The sequence below is a fragment of the Leptopilina heterotoma genome, unplaced genomic scaffold, assembly GCF_015476425.1.
Source record: "Leptopilina heterotoma isolate Lh14 unplaced genomic scaffold, ASM1547642v1 Lhet_405, whole genome shotgun sequence".
Classification (NCBI taxonomy): Eukaryota; Metazoa; Arthropoda; class Insecta; order Hymenoptera; family Figitidae; genus Leptopilina; species Leptopilina heterotoma.
In genome coordinates this window covers 46,652-61,504 of record NW_025111068.1, presented here as the reverse complement: position 1 = coordinate 61,504, position 14,853 = coordinate 46,652, and the positions used below count along the sequence as shown (strand labels likewise).

The following is a 14,853-nucleotide window of genomic DNA, read 5'->3' as shown; positions in this document are numbered from 1 at the left end:
TTCCGCTTGTGATTTCAAGTCGCCTAATCGTTTGAGCAAATCAGAATTCTGGGCCACAAGGCAATTATACCTCTCACCAACGGCTTCCACTACCTCTACCAACTCCGACCACTGGTCTCGGGAAAATCCAGTGACAACAGTGCTCCTTCGAGGAAACATGAAATGATTATACAATAATTTTGAATTTTTGAGTTTTTATTTTTGAGATCTTTGGTTTAATTTCGGAACCTACGGTCACAATGTGGGCAAACTAGAGGACGGCCAACTCGATGCAGCTCACTCGTCAAAGTATTGCGGGGGCCACTGACCAAGTATGAGAATGGAAAGAATCTACGACATGAAAGCACACCATTTGGTTTTCAACCTGAAGATATACTATTCCAAGAATGTCCACGTAGGTATTATTGACGTAGTCTGCAGTTGGGTGACCTAGAAGAGGGGAATGTGGTCTCAAAGCAGTTTCACAGATGTAATTATTTTTATAACCAAAATCTATGGAGACGGTAACCACTTCGCCCTGCAAAATTGCCGAAGTAGCAAGGGTACTACCAAAATTATAGGAATTTTCGGAAATAGTCATTGAAACAATAAAATAAAAGTATTCTTTTAATTTCCGTTCTTCCAATGCCAAATTGACATGCCCTTTAATCTCGCAACGTTTATTCGCTTTCTTCAAGTTCAAGGTCAATTTCTACAATAGGGACTTGTGGTCGAATTGGTAACGGTTGAACGGGTTCTAATTGTCGAGAGACGGGTGTAATCTTACAATTGGGTTGAAATTTTGTTAAAGGTTTCGTTACTCTTACTATCTGGCCGTTAAAGTTTTCAATGCGTCTGACTCTCAGTTGTAAGGTGGGAGTATCCGTAAGAATGTCAGCAGATTGTACTAACGTTAAGGAAAGCCTTTTCAATTCTTGATTGTTCACGACTGTAGTCTTATGAAACGGAAACTTCGGATTAAATACAACAAAATAATGTAATTTTTTTGAAATTTCTCTTTCAGAAGTTAAAGTGTTTTGTCGGGGAATATTAGTTCGTCCTAAGGAACGTTGGAAAGAAACTGTATGAGAAATTTCAAGGTTTAGGGATTTTTTCGCTACCTTAGACGGGGGTGTTAATGGCTTCTTAAAATTTTCCTGTGGCGTACTAACCTCCGCCTCAATTTTCTCTTTCTGTTCTGTAATTCGGATTCTTTTGGGTCTATCCTTTCTACGATTTCTTTTTCCTCTTTGTCGGAAATTACCAGGCATTGTCATTCATGTTGAAATTAATTAGGGTAAATCCCCTGAAGTAAAAACTACAATTTCCGTCCATTAAACAAGGCTATGCAGGACAATTAACTGTAAAATTTCGGAGCCATGTCATCCAGTGAGCGAATCACGGAGACTTGTCTTCACGGACTAATCACAGAAAATCAAATTCAATTAATTATATTAATCAAATAATTTGCAGTTTTGTTAACTGACGGGAATTGACGCCACGTTCAAAGACGTATATGCTATTGGTCGGAATTAGTACTAATCATTAGTAATGAAGTTTCGGAGACATGTCATCCAGTGAGCGAATCACGGAGACTTGTCATCACGGACTATTCAAAACCAATAAAAAAAATATAAATTAATTATAGTTTTTTTTTACTATTCCTCCAATAGCAAATTTCTCTTTCGCGTTTTATTAAAGGAGACAACCAATGACAGCGACTAAAGTAGAAAGGGCAGACAAAATTTCAAAAACCAGAACACCCGAAAATTTGGCTACTAGAATCGAAAACAGTATAACGGAGAAAAGGCAGTCAAAAATCATAATAAAAAAAATGAACTGTAAGTTAATAAGTTGGTGCCACTGGTAATAAGGTTACCAGGTATTGTCACTCATGTTGCAATTAATTAAGGTAAATCCCCTGAAGTAACAACTACAATTTCCGTCCATTAAACAAGGCTATGCAGGACAATTAACTGTGAAATTTCGGAGCCATGTCATCCAGCGAGCGAATCACGGAGACTTGTCGTCACGGACTAATTACAGAAAATCAAATTCAATTAACTATATTAATCAAATAATTTGCACAGCTTTGTTAACTGACGGGAATTCACGCCACGTTCAAAGACGTATGTGCTATTAGTCGGAATTAGTACCAATCATTAGTAATGAAGTTTCGGAGACATGTCATCCAGTGAGCGAATCACGGAGACTTGTCATCACGGACTATTCAAAACCAATAAAAAAAATATAAATTAATTATAGTTTTTTTTACTATTCCTCCAATAGCAACTTTTTGCGTTTTGTTAAAGGAGACAACCGATGACAGCGACTAGTGTTTGCAAAGGTTTTGTAATAAGAAAATAAGTTGATGCCACTGGTAACAAGGTTACCAGGTAACGAACCAGGGCGGTAACGCGTGGATAAATCCCACCGCTGCCACCATCAGCTTGTTACAAACCAGAATAATAAATTAATGTTGTTCCTTTATTCGAGCTTTTGAGATGGCTCTTATTTAAATTCGGTTTGGGGAGGCACCAAGCTGCCAGGGTCTTTAAGGCCCTGTTTAATTGTGTGGGTTCGTGATCCTACTTTTAAAAGTTACCGTTTCTGCTTCTGTATTTGTGATTTTGCGAAAGAAAGGAGTTTTGACTAAAGGTAAGTATATAAAAGAAATTGATTCCCAAAAATGTGTGATTTATTCAGTTAATTAAATGTGTAGAATACAATTTAGTGTGTTGGAAAGAAAGAAAAAATGAATATTGTTAATATCGATGGAACGATACAGTTCTACTTACAACTACCGCCGCCACGTTGAGGTACTCTGGTTGACGTCTGGCAAAACAATTTTTATTCGTTGTTCAAAATCAACTTTGTTCTTATTGTTCTAATTTTCAAGTTTGAAAATTAGGTTGCGAGCTACTATACCGGGACGGCGCAGGTGCTACACGCACGGACTGGCCGGTCAGAGACAAAAATCAGGAGAAGCAAAATTAATTTATTTATCCCGAATTTCACCCAACTATAGCTTCACATGGACTTCGTCGGTTAGAAGGTTCTATTAAATTTATCGTCCGCCTTTCGTGTTATACCAGATATTTCGCTGGTTCTACACGGGGGTCCGACGCGCAGACGGGCTTAGTCTTGTCGTTCTTGAATTCTCACAACACTTTGCTAGGCTAAAGCCAGGAGAGGTGTTGCTCGGAAGAGTCAAGAAGTAGTACTGCGTGGATTGAAAATTTTCGACTAGCCTCTAGTCCTCGCTTTGCCTCCAAGGTGGGATAATTTTGTTAACTAAGAATTTTCTGACTTTAGGAGTAGGAAAGAATGCGCGGCCCATTGGACGTTGCGTTTTTGCTGACAATTTAGATTCTCATGACAGTTTCGTGAGAACGGAAATAGTCTGAAATTTGATCATTTTCGTAAATTATTATTTTTTTTGTTCTTAACTAAGAAATATTTTATAACCATATTATTGTTTATTTTATTATATTAATTTCAATAATATAATTATAATTCCTAGTTATGACGTTCCAATATAATAATCCTTTTTTTTATTGTAATTATATTAGCCCTACATGCACTGTAAAAAAATCTGCTGTAAATTTACTATGTCCGACGTTGGAAAGTTTGGTCACTATGTCCGACGTGGTATTTTTACACGCCGACTGTAATCTACATAACCTGCAAATATTTTTTGAAATAATATTTTCAGTCGTAACTTTTTGTATTTATGAAATATAGCCCAAAACTTTTTGTTATATTATTATTTACTTATAAATTAGCATATACTTTCTATAAATGTACATTATATACACTTTTTTAGAGTTATTTATAAAAACTTGAAAATTTTTTGAAAATCTTAAAGGAATAAGAAAATTACATTCGCCATGTAATTGTACAGATCGTGCGACGTAATATTACGTCAAAGTGTAGAAATACACGCAATGTAAAAATACCACGTCGGACATAGTGATCAAATTTTCCTACGTCGGACGTAGTAAATTTACACAAAACTATTAAATTACATAGTCGTATAATGTAAAATTATTAAAAATAGTAAAACTACTTTTGGAACGAAATAAATTTACTACGTACAACCTATAATTTTGATGTGTGAAATTACAAGTTTCGTGTTATTTTACACCAGATTTTTTTACAGTGTGCATAAGTTGCAGGTACAATGCATTAAAATATAATACATATATAATTGCAACTTATAGTCCTCCGTCATTTTAAAAACAGCATAGCCGAATTAAAATGTTTAGCTATAAGACCAATAGTTATTCCTTTTAATTTTGTAATGTTCGTATACAGAAGAGCAAGGTGCATTAAGCATCTTATGTCACTGAGTCAGCTGTGGAAGCACACGTGCTTTTGTTGTGATGCTGTGACTCACAGCTTATGGGCCCGCGGGAAAAGGAAGGTTTACTGGAGGATCAAGCAACGAGTGGAGACTATAGTGAGACACGCATGTGTTGGTGTTTGTAGCACGTGGTCGGCGGCGGAGTTTACCTACAACCGACAAGTCCATGAATGTGTTGGTTCTCGTAACCAGCAAGTCCGCGTCTGTGTATGTGTTGCCGTAGCCATCCGGGCACATGCACAAACACTATGATGAATGCTCTCACTCTTATTCATATGATTTTAATTTTCTTTCCAACAATTAGGCTGCAATATTGCGCCATTTTATATTTTCAATTAGGAATATAAGATTATTCAATACATGCCACAATATTACTTATCGCTCATTTTGCTTCGTAATATTGCCGCGAGCTTTATCAAGATGTACAATTGCTTCATAATTCAATACATATATATATATATATCATTATAACATTAAATATTCAGGAAATTAATAACATTCAGCTGAAAGCATTAAGGCTGACAAAGAAATTCCTGTCAGGGTGTCAAGTGTCCGGCGTCGAAACTTCGCTACACTGTAGCTAGCCTCGACGCTGAAAGAAAAGAATCTTTATGCGATGTTGCCGCGTAACATTTAAATTTTTTCTACGTAACAATGTCCAATTTTGAAATTAACAATTAGCAATAAAAAAATTATACCGAGGCGAGGAATTATTAATTAAGTTAAAAATTAGTAATTTTTTGAAAAATTCGAGACAAAGTTCAAAATTATTTGCTTTTTCTCATTAGAATTAATTGGTATTTTTAAATCATTTACAATATTGAAATTAAAAATTAGGAAAAGAAAAATTGATACCGAGGCGAAAATTTATTAATTAAGTTGAAATTTCGTAATTTTTTGAAAAAATTTGACAGAAAGTTCAAAATTATTGCGTTTTTCCCTTGGTACTTGGTAACTTAGTATTTTTAAAATTATTTATATTATTGAAATAACCAATTAGCAAAAAAATTGATACCGAGGCGAGGAATTATTAATTAAGTTATAAATTAGTAATTTTTTTAAAAAATTCGACACAAAGTTCAAAATTATTGCTTTTTCTCATTAGAATTAATTGGTATTTTTAAATCATTTACAATATTGAAATTAAAAATTAGCAAAAAGAAAAATTGATACCGAGGCGAGAAATTTTTAATTAAGTTGAAATTTCGTAATTTTTTTAAAAAATTTTACTGAAATTTTAAAATTATTGCGTTTTTCCCTTGGAATTACTTAGTATATTTAAAATTATTTATATTATTGAAATAACCAATTAGCAAAAAAAAATTGATACCTAGGCGAGGAATTATTAATTAAGTTGAAATTTTGTAATTTTTAGGAAAAATTCGAGAAAAAAATTAAAATTTACTTGTTTTCAGCCTTGGTACTAATTAATACTTTAAAATAATTTCTAATATTGAATTGAACAATTAGCAAAACGAAAAATTAATACCGAGGTAAGGAATTATTAATTTAGTTGAATAATCGTAGGTAATGTTTTCTCTCTTAATTTGAATCAGTTAAAAATCGTGGTTTTAACTGACAATCAGTGACTGACTTTTTGCTTCTGAAACAGTTAAAAATAACTGATTTTCAGTGAAAGAATAACTAATTATCAGTAAAAAAATAACTGAAAAAATAGTTAAACTTGACTCATTAAATCAATCAAAAAAAATTTACTGAAACTTCAGTTATTTTTAACTAATAATCAGTTATTTTTAACTTATTGTCAGTGGAAATATTACTATCTGAATTAGTGACTGACTTTTTGCTTCTGAATCAGTTATTTTTAACTGATTCAAATTTAGAGAGTTGGAAAAATTCGTCAGAAAATACAAAATCATTCCTTTTCCCCTTGGAATTAATTGGTATTGTTAAGTAATTTTCTATATTGGAAATTACCAAATAGCAAAAAGAAAAATTAATACCGATGCGAGGAATTATTAATTAAGTTGAAATTTCGTAATTTTTTGAACAAATTTGACAGAAAATTCAAAATCATTGCTTTGGAATTACTCTGTATTTTTTAAATTATTTATAATATTAAAATAATAATTAGCAATATGAACAATTCATAACGAGGAGAGGAGTTATTAATTTAGTTGAATAATCGTAATGTTTTGGAAAAATTCGACAGAAAATACAAAATTATTGCTTTGGAATTACTTGGCATTTTTTAAATAATTTCTAAAATTGATATAAACAATTATCGAAAAGAAAAATTGATACCTTGGCGAGGAATTATTAATTAACATGTTTGTAAATTTACAATAAAATTGAATTGATTTCCATGTCGGGTATTCTCTCTAAAGGTTTTGGATGGTGTAAATATTTCTAAGATTTGTGACCAAAGTTTAAAAAGAAACAAATATTTTTAATATGTAACACAGACAAGTGCAAATTTTTAGGTAAAAATGTTTTAAAATTATACAAAAATGTAAAAAAGCATCATTTACTTACCTTTTAATAGCACTTTTTTCCGAGAACGAGGTATATAAGAAGTTTGTTGTCGGCCACTTTTTCTAATTCGAGTTTTGTTCGTTATAGGCATCGTAATTTTTCAGTATTTTCAATTAAATAACTGATATTACAAATAACAATGTCAATTTTCACAATACAATTAACTCTATCAAAAAGTTGTCATTTGTTTGTAATGTTCGTAAACATTATGGACACATAGTAAACTAAAGTTGCATTAATTGCCCCTATGAAGAAAGATCGCTGAGATCGCATCGTTTTGGACATATAAAAACATTTTGTTTTATAAAAAAATTAGTTTCAGCACATAACGCATGTTCAAAGAACTACGTATATTTCTGGTTTATTTTATTTTATTTTTTCATAAAAAATTTGTTTTAAATGTAAAAAAATTTTGACAAACTCAGATTGTTCTCTAAATTTCGAAAATGAAATTTGAATTAGCCCGCCACAAAAGCGCATTTTGTCCGTTTCATAAACTCCGTTGGGACAAACCTACTTGTGAATGGACTTTATATTTTTGCTTGGAAATTTGTTGGTAGGTAGGAAATAACATAAATTTGGGTTGATGACTGTTATTTAGTCAAAATTATGGAAAAAAAGGTTTTTTAAACAATTATTTGAAGTACACAATTTGAACATAAACAAATAACTTAACAAAATTATGTATTTTATTTACAGAAATACAAGTTATAGAGCCTGTTTTTGCGGTGACGAAGTTAACGGATAATAGTGAAATAGTTTTGTTTTTAGATAAAAAACTGTTTAAATGTGTCAAGAGGCATAACTTTTTTTAAGAAAGTGTAATTTAACTAGAAATTGCTTTAAAATTCTAATTAGCCTCACGAGTGACATGTGCTGTGGTATTTTTTTATTATAAAAATAAAAATTGAAGAAAGAAGAGAACCTGTAAAGGGAATCATTTTATCGTCAAATTGAAAAAAATTATCAGCAGATATAATGGAGTAAGTAAAATATTTATAAAATTTCCTTGTAAGGGTGACTTTTTTAAATTAGCTTTGTAAATAATAAAAATTTATTATGAGAATAAGTTTAATTTTATATTAAAATAAATTAAATTCAATTTCATCTCTAAAACTTTTGTTTTTTTATTGTATATATAATAATTAATTACAGAAGAATATTTCTCCCCAAATACACAGTTATTTAGCTCTTGTTTTGTTGGGGAAGAAATAAAAGCTACATAACCTATATACTACAGGTATACGTATTTTAAAATTAAAGTAAATTGGTTTTGGTACATATTACAATATAAAAATTTTAATTATTTCAAACAGTGCATTATTTTAAGTAAACTGACATTAGTAACATTAGTGAATTTTATTAAAAACAGAAATTACCTATTCAATTTCTTAAGTTCAACTTACAGTAAATGAATGCGTTTCTAAATTTAATATTTTTTAAAATAACTTTTGCGACATTTTTAAATTCATTTTTGAATGTAGAAAAAATTATTGAATAATAAAAGTGAATTGATTAATTGACAAATCAAAGTATAAAAGTGTCCAGTTTAAAAACTACTCATATTAGTAGTAAACATAATTATATAAATAGAATGATTAATTTTACTAAACTGTTTTTATAGATTTTATCTTCCAAAACTTTTGTTCATTCTTAAATGCTTCACATGATAGCAATTGTAAAAACAAAAAGATTTGAATCGTTGAAATAAATATAAAAACCTAGTTGAAGTCCATAACGTTGATCAAAGAAAAAAAAATTGTTCACTAAGTAAATTAATTCAAAATTACGCAGCAATATTGACGAAACAATATTTAGAAAGAAAAGATTGATGTTTATTTTTTGATAATGATTATTTTACAATTAAATATTATATTAAAAATTATACTTCATTGCATTAAATAAATCTTTTTCGTTTGTCAACGTTGTGGATTTCAACTTCGTATATAAAAGACCTGATGAAAAGTTTAATTTGCAGGATGTAGACTATGTTGATAAACCCACATTTTTCATCAGTGTTGAAAAATCTATTGCTGATTAATAATTCATAGTCAGTACAAATCACTGGAGTGAAAGAGAATTGGACTTGGTAAGAAAAAACCATTTATGACTTTAAGGAAAATGTTTATCCAATAAAAAAATGTATTTATTTAAATAAATTGAATAAAAATAGTAATATGTAATAGAAAAAGTTTCTTACAGTGAGATAAAAATAGTCAAAAATTTTAAAGAATAGGAAAATTAATTATTAGCTAATTGTAATCATAAGTTAATTATTATTATTATTAAAGGTATAATAAATAGTAATTTAAATTTTTCAGAAACAACTGATGTGGAGGCATGTTGACCAGAAAAACTTTTAAATGAGTTATTTACTTCAGGACTGGAATTAGCCTAAATCAAGGGAAAAAATACTTGGACAATAATCAAAAAGTGGTATAAAAGAGGACTATTGAATCAAATCCGTCATTGATTTGGTAAGATTAAAAACATTATTATTGCAGTCACAATATTTGAAATCTTTAATGAAAATTTAATACACAAAAACCGGATAAAAATAAAATTTTAGAAATTTTTAATATTTAAAATGTTAATAACTTTTCTACCGCAGTTCCGATGACAATTTATTAGCTTTTTTCTTTCATTTAACGTTGAACGTCATATGGGTAATTACAATTTAAACCATTTTGCTCATAAAAGACGATCGCCAAGAGATTTTTTTTTGTCCATTTTATAATAAACTGATTTTCCAAAAAAACCACGAAATTTTAACTGAATTAATAATTTCTTGTCCAGATAACAATTATTTTCTTTTGATAACTATTTATTTAAATGTCACTGCTCATTTAAAACAAATTCCAAGTGATTTCAAGTCGGAGAAAGCAGTGATTTTGATTGTTTTTGTGTTACGAATTTTGCAAAAATTTAGAAATTTCAACTTAATTAATAATTCCTCGACTCGGAAGAAATTTTTTTCTTCTGATAATTATTTATTTTTATGTCACAAGCAATTAAAAAAATGCAAAGTTCTGCGAAGTCGGAGAAAGTAGTGGTTTTGATTTTTTAAATGAAATTCCGGGATTTTTGGAAGATCTATGACAAAAAAATCAAAATCACTGCTTTCCCCTTATTGGAATTACTTGGAAATTTTTTAAATAGCTTCTGACATTAGAATAAATAATTATCAAAAGAAAAAAGTTGTTATCGGTGCCAGGAATTATTAATTTAGTTAAAATTTCGTGATATTTGGAAAATCCGTGAAAAAAATAAGAATTACTGTTTCCCCACCTTTTTATTTTAGGGTTTGAAGGCTTTACTTGGGTTAAAAATAAACAAGAAAAATTTGTATCTTTAATTGTTTAGAGAAATTTTTTTCGTTAAATAAACGTTGGTAACTTCAGTTTCATAAATCACTGCTTTAGTCGACTCGAAATCTTTTGAACTTTTTTAAAAATGGTTTTTGATATTACAATACGTAAATATCAGAAGAAAAAAATAACTACCGGGGGGAGAAATTAACACTTTACTCGAAATTCTCGAATTTTTGTAAAATCCGGGATCAAAAATTGAGAACTACTGTTTTTACAACTTTTTTTTTATTTTTGCGTTTTGAGAGTTTACTTGGGTTCAAAATAATCAAATTTTATTGCGAAAAATTTGTATTCTGATCTTTTTAGAGAGGAATTTTTTTTTAGTTTTTCGTTGAATCAACATTGGTAACTTCAGTTTCATCGTATAGATAAGTCTAATAGTGCCAAAGTGGTTCCTTTTTATGCGGACATCCACATAAAATAACACAAAAGTCTGGATGTATTATAAGTAATTTTTTTTGTAGAATAAAATTCACAAACTATTTTTTTATGACCATTTTTGTATATGGAACGGGTATAAATTGAATGCAGAGTATATCGATGTATCTAAGTGTATTAAAAAGTAGTAAGTAATTTAAAAAAAGATCTTAGTGTTTCCAAGACTGAAAAAATACTATACTTACTATATATATATATATATATATATATATATATATATATATATATAGTAAACCGTAAAATGTATTTTTAATAAAAATCTTATTAAATTTGCAGAGATCAATTCAAAATATTCCACATACTTTTCACGTATTGTTGAAGATGAATGAAAGGATAATTCAATTCTCTGGACAAAATCGGTATAAATTAGGATTTTTTCAACCAAACTGAAACTTTGTTATTGGAGGGGATACAAATGCAAAGGTGATACTATTATTTTATGATTTAAAAAATTTAATTTAAATCACATAAGTGATAGGAAAAATATTAAGTAGCATAAGTTAAAAAAGACATATTTTGTTTTTTACGATATAAAATCTAAGGTTAATTTATTTTCAAATTTCCAACTAATTCTAAAGGTTAATTAATAATAAAACTTAAAAATTAGATTAATTTAAAAAAATCAGTATTACATATACAGTACCGTCCGAAATTGTCAGTCCACCCATTTTTAAAAGAATGAATACAATTTTTTAACATAAAATTTATGAAAACTCAAATTTTTTTTGGGTTATATTTTGAAAGACGATAAAATTTTGAAAAGAATAAGACCTCACAGAAGTCTTTTGGACAAAATTTGTAGAAGATATTCTTAAAAATCGTCATTTTCAATGTTTTACAAAAATTTCAATAACTTCTAAAATAATGAACGCTTTTTAATAATCTTAGGCTTATTTTAAAGACCATTTTCCACAGAATAAGAATTACTTATAGGCATTAACCTGTCATTTTTAACTTGGAATAAGCATGACGTCAAAGTTGGACAAAAAAATTCAAAAAATTTGAAATAATATTATTAAAATAAAAATAATTTTTGAAATCCAAACATATTTTTTTATTAAATTTTCTTGAAAAATCTACACCATATCATGTTTTATATATGAGGCATTCCATTTCAAAACGACCCCCTTCGTAAACAATTGCCAATGTAAGACAATTTTTAAATGAATATTTCTTTAATTCTTTAGAACCAAATTACTTTTTATATTAGTGATTTCGAAAGTAGAATTTCTGAACTTTCTGATAATAAAAAAATATATTTTTTTAATAATTTAATTTAAATAGAAAATTGAGTTTAAAAGTTAAACTTTGAAAAATCTCAAAACACGTTACCTCCGATTTTAATAAAATTCATATCAAACGAAAGCTTGAATATTGTTCTTTTTATTTATCAAACGATAATAATGGACATTTCAGTGAATTTTGAGAAAATAATTAAATTTTACAGACATTTAGAAGGTTATTATGCATAAATTGGGAAAAACAAATGCCGCCCTATACTTAATAAATGGTTTTCTCAATATAACCTTCGAAATGTTTGTGAAATTTAATTATTTTCTTAAAATCTACTGAGATGTCCATTATTATCGTTTGACAAATAAAAAGAAGAATATTCAAGCTTTCGTTTGATATGAATTTTATTAAAATCGGAGGTAACGTGTTTTGAGATTTTTCAAAGTTTAACTTTTTAACTCAATTTTCTATTTAAATTAAATTATTAAAAAAATATACTTTTTTATTATCAGAAAGTTCAGAAATTCTACTTTCGAAATCACTAATATAAAAAGTAATTTGGTTCTACAGAATGGAAGAAATATTCATTTAAAAATTGTCTTACATTGGCAATTGTTTACGAAGGGGGTCGTTTTGAAATGGAATGCCTCATATGTTCTAGAATAGTTTTTAGTACAAAAAATTTATTTCAAATTTTTCCAATTTTTTTGTTCAACTTTGACGTCATGCTTATTCCAAATAAAAAATTACAGGTTAATGCCTATAAGTAATTCTTATTTCGTAGAACATGACCTTTAAAATAAGCCTAAGATTATTAAAAAGCGTTCATTATTTTAGAAGTTATTGAAATTTTTGTAAAACATTGAAAATTACGATTTTTAAGAATATCTTTTACAAATATTGGCCAAATGACTTCTGTAAGGTCTTATTCTTTCCAGAATTTTATCTTCTTTCAAAATATAAACCAAAAAAAATTTTAGTTTTCATGAATTTTATGTTAAAAAATTTTTTTCATTCTTTTAAAAATGGGTGGACTGACAATTTCGGACGGTACTGTATGTTTTAAGTATTAGTTTTTTCCTTATTTATGAGATTCCAGTTTAAAATTAAATGGTTTCATAAAATCAACTTCTTAAGGCCAAATAATTGTTTATTTATAAGATACAGCAAATGCTGAAACTTGTTTAATATCTCAACTTGTTTATCTTTAACTGTTTAAAAGATGTACTTTTGCGTTTGTACGTTATAATATTTTGCTTCGCCGTACGTAAAAGTAATTGTAAAAAAAAGAATATCTGTTCGTGCGTTTGTAGAATTTAATTTTTATTTCGCTTCCCGGAAGATAATTATAGAAAATGAACATATTGGATCCTGCTTTCGAGATTTAAAGTATATAATATTTTCTTTATAAGCCGTAATATCAATTTAGAAAAAATAAGCATTTTCGCCTCATGATTTCGCGGTTTAAGGTGTTAATATCGTAAATCAATTTTGAAAAATAAACATATCGGCTCGCGATTTTGTTAGAATATTTGTCAATCGTTATATTATTAATTCTAAAAGACAAGTTTCTTTTGCTGGTGATTTCGCTATTTCAGGTATTAATATTTTTATAATACAGAAAAAATAAGCATCTTTAGAAAATTAAGTTTCTTTGGTTCTGTGCATTCGAGGTTGCTAGTTGTAACATTTATTTTGGCGACCGTATAAATAATTAAGAAACTGGAAATATCTGTTCGTGCTTTCACGTTTTTAGGCAGTAATTTTTACTCAGCTGATCGTAAAAGTAATTATGAAAAATAGTAATATCGGTTCGTGCGAATATAAATGTTTATTTCGACGTTTAAATTTTTTTTTTCAAAATGAACATATCGGTTCGCGCTTTTGCGAATTCAGGAATAAATATTTTTATAATACAGAAATAACACGCCATTTTGGAAAAATAAGTTTCTTGGGTTCTGTGCATTCGAGGTTGCCGGTTGTAATATTTATTTTGGCGACCGTATAAATAATTAAGACACTGAAAAATATGTTCGTGCTTTCGCGTTTTCAGGAAATAATTTTCACTCAGCTGACCGTAAAAGTAATTATGAAAAATAATAATATCGGTTCGTGCGAATATAAATGTTTATTTCGCCGTTTAAAAAAAAATTTTCAAAATGAACATATCGGTTCGCGCTTTCGCGATTTCAGGAATTAATATTTTTACAATACAGAAAAATAAGCATCTTTAGAAAATCAAGTTTCTTTGGTTCTGTGCATTCGAGGTTGCCAGTTGTAATATTTATTTTGGCGACCGTATAAATAATTAAGACACTGAAAAAATATGTTCGTGCTTTCGCGTTTTCAGGAAGTAATTTTTACTCAGCTGATCATAAAAGTAATTATGAAAAATAATAATATCGGTTTGTGCGTTAGAAGAATGTAATGAATGTTTATTTCGCCGTTTAAAAAATAATTTTTCAAAATGAACATATCGGTTCGCGCTTTCGCGATTTCAGGAATTAATATTTTTATAATACAGAAAAATAAGCAGCATTAGAAAATTAAATCTCTGTGCTTCTGTGCATTCGAGGTTGCCAGTTATTTTTATTAAATAATTTTTAATCCTTTGAAAATTTCTTCATTGGATCTTTAATAAAATACTATGTTATATCTCATATTAAATCCTAGGTGAAATCTTGCATGAAATCCTATGTCAATTCCCATATAAAATCCTATGTGAAATCCCTTGTAAAATTCCAAGTGGATTCCCATATAGGGATATTCAATAAGGCGGATAATGTTTTTCACATGGGATTTGGTTTAGGATTTGACATGGGAAAATAATTATAAATAAATGATACTGTTTTTCACATGGGATTCGGTTTAGGATTTGACTAGGAAAAACATGTGGGATTTGATATGGTTTTATGCATAGATGAACTGTTCAAATTTCCCATGTCTATTCCTAACTAAAATCCTGTCTCA

The 14,853-nt window shown here is 28.7% G+C and overlaps 1 long non-coding RNA gene across 1 annotated transcript; it reads left to right on the top strand.

Annotated features, from left to right (window-relative positions):
* The first annotated feature begins 8,827 nt into the window (after positions 1 to 8,827).
* LOC122506304 lies at positions 8,828 to 11,199 on the top strand. The gene is made up of 3 exons (XR_006301992.1): positions 8,828 to 8,930; positions 9,163 to 9,318; positions 10,927 to 11,199. It is a non-coding gene; the product is annotated as an uncharacterized LOC122506304 (long non-coding RNA).
* Positions 11,200 to 14,853: the final 3,654 nt, after the last annotated feature.